Source organism: Brassica napus, chromosome C1 (assembly GCF_020379485.1).
Source record: "Brassica napus cultivar Da-Ae chromosome C1, Da-Ae, whole genome shotgun sequence".
Classification (NCBI taxonomy): Eukaryota; Viridiplantae; Streptophyta; class Magnoliopsida; order Brassicales; family Brassicaceae; genus Brassica; species Brassica napus.
The window spans coordinates 50,186,237-50,191,893 of record NC_063444.1 but is presented as its reverse complement, the minus strand read 5'-3'; positions in this window follow the sequence as shown (position 1 = coordinate 50,191,893).

The window sequence follows — 5,657 nt, the reverse complement described above, 5'->3', positions numbered from 1 at the left end:
ATGCACTAACATATGATGATGTTCAAAGAGGTTTGGAGCCTTTGTCGTCTCCGTTTATCAAGAAAATAATAATTATATAGTGGTTATTCCATCAATTTAGGGAGTATTATGAAGTTTTACTAAATTAATTGATAAAAAAATTGAACGATGCTCATTTACCATGAAAAAGAGTTTAGCATACATTAATACAAATGTACAATATGGTAGAAATTTTAAAACAACACTAAAGATTATAGGCTTCAGTATATATAGTATTTACTAAAAACTCAATATATTTGTAGGGGTTAGCCCATAGATTTTGAGAAAATTTCAAAAAATATGACAATATTGTTTTAATGCCTAGTTGCAACGTTCACTAACATATGATGATGTTCAAAGAGGTTTCGAGCCTTTGTCGTCTCCGTTTATCAAGAAAATAATAATTTTATAGTGGTTACTCCATCGATTTATAGAGTATTATGAAGTTTCACTAAATTAATTGATAAAAAAAATTGAACGATGCTCATTTACCATGAAAAGGAGTTTAGCATACATTAATAAAAATTTACAATATGGTAGAAATTTTAAAACAACACTAAAGATTATAGGCTTCAGTATATAAAGTATTTACCAAAAACTCAGTTTGGGAATAGCATAGCTTCATCGTTGTTCCAATCAAACCAGGATGAATCACTTTGTGAGAAGCTTGATTTGGATACATAAAGTGGTGGCGAATCACCAGGAAGTTGAATAAATCTCATAGGAGTTGGGATGAAGAAGTTATCCCAATTTCAAATCAGGTGATTCCAGTTTCCCAGTTTGGGAATAGCACAGCTTCATCGTCGTTCCCATCAAACCAGGATGATTCACTTTGTGAGAAGCTTGATTAAGATACATAAAGTTGTGGAGAATCACCAGGAAGTTGAATAAATCTCATAGGAGTTGGCGAAAAGAACTTATCCCACTTTCAAATCAGGTGATTCCAGTTTCCCAGTTTGGGAATAACACAGCTTCATCGTCGTTCAAATCAAACCAGGATGAATGACTTTGTGAGAAACTTGATTTCGATACATAAAGTGGTGGAGAATCACCAGGAAGTTGAATAAATCTCATAGGAGTTGGCGAAAAGAAGTTATCCCACTTTCAAATCAGGTGATTCCAGTTTCCCAGTTTGGGAATAGGACAGCTTCTTTGTCCTTCCAATCAAACCAGGATGAATCACTTTGTGAGAAGGTTGATTTGGATACATAAAGTGGTGGAGAATCACCAGGAAGTTGAATAAATCTCATAGGAGTTGGGATGAAGAAGTTATCGCAATTTCAAATCAGGTGATTCCAGTTTCCCAGTTTGGGAATAGCACAGCTTCATCGTCGTTCAAATCAAACCAGGATGAATCACTTTGTGAGAAGCTTGATTTGGATACATAAAGTGGTGGAGAATCACCAGGAAGTTGAATAAATCTCATAGGAGTTGGGATGAAGAAGTTATCCCAATTTCAAATCAGGTGATTCCAGTTTCCCAGTTTGGGAATAGCACAGCTTCATCGTCGTTCAAATCAAACCAGGATGAATCACTTTGTAAGAAGCTTGATTTGGATACATAAAGTGGTGGAGAATGACCAGGAAGTTGAATAAATCTCATAGGAGTTGGCGAAAAGAACTTATCCCACTTTCAAATCAGGTGATTCCAGTTTCCCAGTTTGGCAATAGCACAGCTTCTTCGTCGTTCCAATCAAACCAGGATGAATCACTTTGTGAGAAGGTTGATTTGGATACATAAAGTGGTTGAATAAATCTCATAGGAGTTGGGATGAAGAAGTTATCCCACTTTCAAATCAGGTGATTCCAGTTTCCCAGTTTGGGAATAGCACAGCTTCTTCGTCGTTCCAATCAAACCAGGATGAATCACTTTGTGAGAAGGTTGATTTGAATACATAAGGTGGTGGAGAATCACCAGGAAGTTGAATAAATCTCATAGGAGTTGGGATGAAGAAGTTATCCCAATTTCAAATCAGGTGATTCCAGTTTCCCAGTTTGGGAATAGCACAGCTTCATCGTTGTTCCAATCAAAACAGGATGAATCACTTTGTGAGAAGCTTGATTTGGATACATAAAGTGGTGGAGAATCACCAGGAAGTTGAATAAATCTCATAGGAGTTGGGATGAAGAAGTTATCACACTTTCAAATCAGGTGATTTCATTTTCCCAGTTTGGGAATAGCACAGCTTCATCGTCGTTCAAATCAAACCAGGATGAATCACTTTGTGAGAAGCTTGATTTGGATACATAAAGTGGTGGAGAATAACCAGGAAGTTGAATAAATCTCATAGGAGTTGGCGAAAAGAAGTTATCCCACTTTCAAATCAGGTGATTCCAGTTTCCCAGTTTGGGAATAGCACAGCTTCTTCGTCGTTCCAATCAAACCAGGATGAATCACTTTGTGAGAAGCTTGATTTGGATACATAAAGTGGTGGAGAATGACCAGGAAAGAGGTTTGGAGCCACTGTCGTCTCCGTTTATGAAGAAAATAATAATTTTATAATGGTTATTCCATCGATTTAGGGAGTATTATGAAGTTATACTAAATTAATTGATAAAAACAATTAAACTATGCTCATTTACCATGAAAAAGAGTTTATCATACATTAATACAAATATAGAACATGGTAGAAATTTTAAAACAACATTAAAGTTTATAGGCTTTAGTATATAAAATATTTACCAAATACTCAATATTTTTGTAGGGGTTAGCCCATAGATTTTGAGAAAATTTCAAAAAATATGAAAATATTGTTTTAATGCCTAGTTGCATCCTGCACTAACATATGATGATGTTCAAAGAGGTTTGGAGCCTTTGTCGTCTCCGTTTATCAAGAAAATAATAATTTTATAGTGATTATTCCATCGATTTAGGAGTATTATGAAGTTTTACTAAATTAATTGATAAAAACAATTGAACGATGCTCATTTACCATGAAAAAAAGTTTAGCATACATTAATACAAATGTACAATATGGTAGAAATTTTAAAAGAACACTAACGATTATAGGCTTCAGTATATAAAGTATTTACTAAAAAAACTCAATATATTTGTAGGGGTTAGCCCATAGATTTTGAGAAAATTTCAAAAAATATGAAAATATTGTTTTAATGCCTAGTTGCATCGTTCACTAACATATGATGATGTTCAAAGAGGTTTGGAGCCTTTGTCGTGTCCGTTTATCAAGAAAATAATAATTTTATAGTGGTTACTCCATCGATTTAGGGAGTATTATGAAGTTTTATTAAATTAATTGATAAAAAAAATTGAACGATGCTCATTTACCATCAAAAGGAGTTTAGCATACATTAATACAAATTTACAATATGGTAGAAATTTTAAAACAACACTAAAGATTATAGGCTTCAGTATATAAAGTATTTACCAAAAACTCATGATATTTGTAGGGGTTAGCCCATAGATTTTGAAAAAATTTCAAAAAATATGACAATATTGTTTTAATGCCTAGTTTCATCATGCACTAACATATGATGATGTTCAAAGAGGTTTGGAGCCTTTGTCGTCTCCGTTTATCAAGAAAATCATAATTTTATAGTGGTTAATTCATCGATTTAGGGAGTATTATGAAGTTTTACTAAATTAATTGATAAAAACAATTAAACGATGCTCATTTACCATGAAAAAGAGTTTATCATACATTGATACAAATGTAGAACATGGTCGAAATCTTAAAACAACACTAAAATTTATAGGCTTTGTATCTAAAATATTTACCAAAAACTCAATATTTTTGTAGGGGTTATAGCCCATAGATTTTGAGAAAATTTGAAAAAATTTGACAATATTATTTTAATGCCTAGTTGCATCCTTTACTAACATATAATGATGTTCAAAGAGGTTTGGAGCCTTTGTCGTCTCCGTTTATCAAGAAAATAATAATTTTATAGTGGTTATTCCATCGATTTAGGGAGTATTATGAAGTTTTACTAAATTAATTGATAAAAACAATTAAACGATGCTCATTTACCATGAAAAAGAGTTTAGCATACATTAATACAAATGTAGAACATGGTAGAAATTTTAAAACAACACTAAAGTTTATAGGCTTTAGTATATAAAATATTTACCAAATACTCAATATTTTTGTAGGGGTTAGCCCATAGATTTTGAGAAAATTTCAAAAAATATGACAATATTGTTTTAATGCCTAGTTGAATCCTGCACTAACATATGATGATGTTCAAAGAGGTTTGGAGCCTTTGTCGTCTCCGTTTATCAAGAAAATAATAATTTTATAGTGGTTATTCCATCGATTTAGGAGTATTATGAAGTTTTACTAAATAAATTGATAAAAACAATTGAACGATGTTCATTTACCATGAAAAAGAGTTTAGCATACATTAATACAAATGTACAATATGGTAGAAATTTTAAAACAACACTAAAGATTATAGGCTTCATTATATAAAGTATTTACCAAAAACTCAATATATGTGTAGGGGTTAGCCCATAGATTTTGAGAAAATTTCAAAAAATATGACAATATTGTTTTATTGCCTAGTTTCATCATGCACTAACATATGATGATGTTCAAAGAGGTTTGGAGCCTTTGTCGTCTCCGTTTATCAAGAAAATAATAATTATATAGTGGTTATTCCATCAATTTAGGGAGTATTATGAAGTTTTACTAAATTAATTGATAAAAAAATTGAACGATGCTCATTTACCATGAAATAGAGTTTAGCATACATTAATACAAATGTACAATATGGTAGAAATTTTAAAACAACACTAAATATTATAGGCTTCAGTATATAAAGTATTTACCAAAAACTCAATGTTTTTGTAGGGGTTAGCCCATAGATTTTGAGAAAATTTCAAAAAATATGACAATATTATTTTAATGCCTATTTGCATCCTGCACTAACATAGGATGATGTTCAAAGAGGTTTGGAGCCTTTGTCGTCTCCGTTTATCAAGAAAATAATAATTTTATAGTGGTTATTCCATCGATTTTGGGAGTATTATGAAGTTTTACAAATTAATTGATAAACAAAAATTGAACGATGCTCATTTACCATGAAAAAGAGTTTAGCATACATTAATACAAATTTAGAATATGGTAGAAATTTTAAAACAACACTAAAGATTATAGGCTTCAGTATATAAAGTATTTACCTAAAACTCAATATTTTTGTAGGGGTTAGCCCATAGATTGAGAAAATTTCAAAAAATATGACAATATTGTTTTAATTCCTAGTTGCATCCTGCACTAACATATGATGATGTTCAAAGAGGTTTGGAGCCTTTGTCGTCTCCGTTTTTCAAGAAAATAATTATTTTATAGTGGTTACTCCATCGATTTAGGGAGTATTATGAAGTCTTACAAAATTAATTGATAAAAAAATTGAACGATGCTCATTTATCATGAAAAAGAGTTTAGCATACATTAATACAAATTTACAATATGGTAGAAATTTTAAAACACCACTAAAGATTATAGGCTTCAGTATATAAAGTATTTACCAAAAACTCAATATATTTGTAGGGGTTATTAGCCCATAGATTTTGAGAAAATTTCAAAAAATATGACAATATTGTTTTATTGCCTAGTTTCATCATGCACTAACATATGATGATGTTCAAAGAGGTTTGGAGCCTTTGTCGTGTCTGTTTAT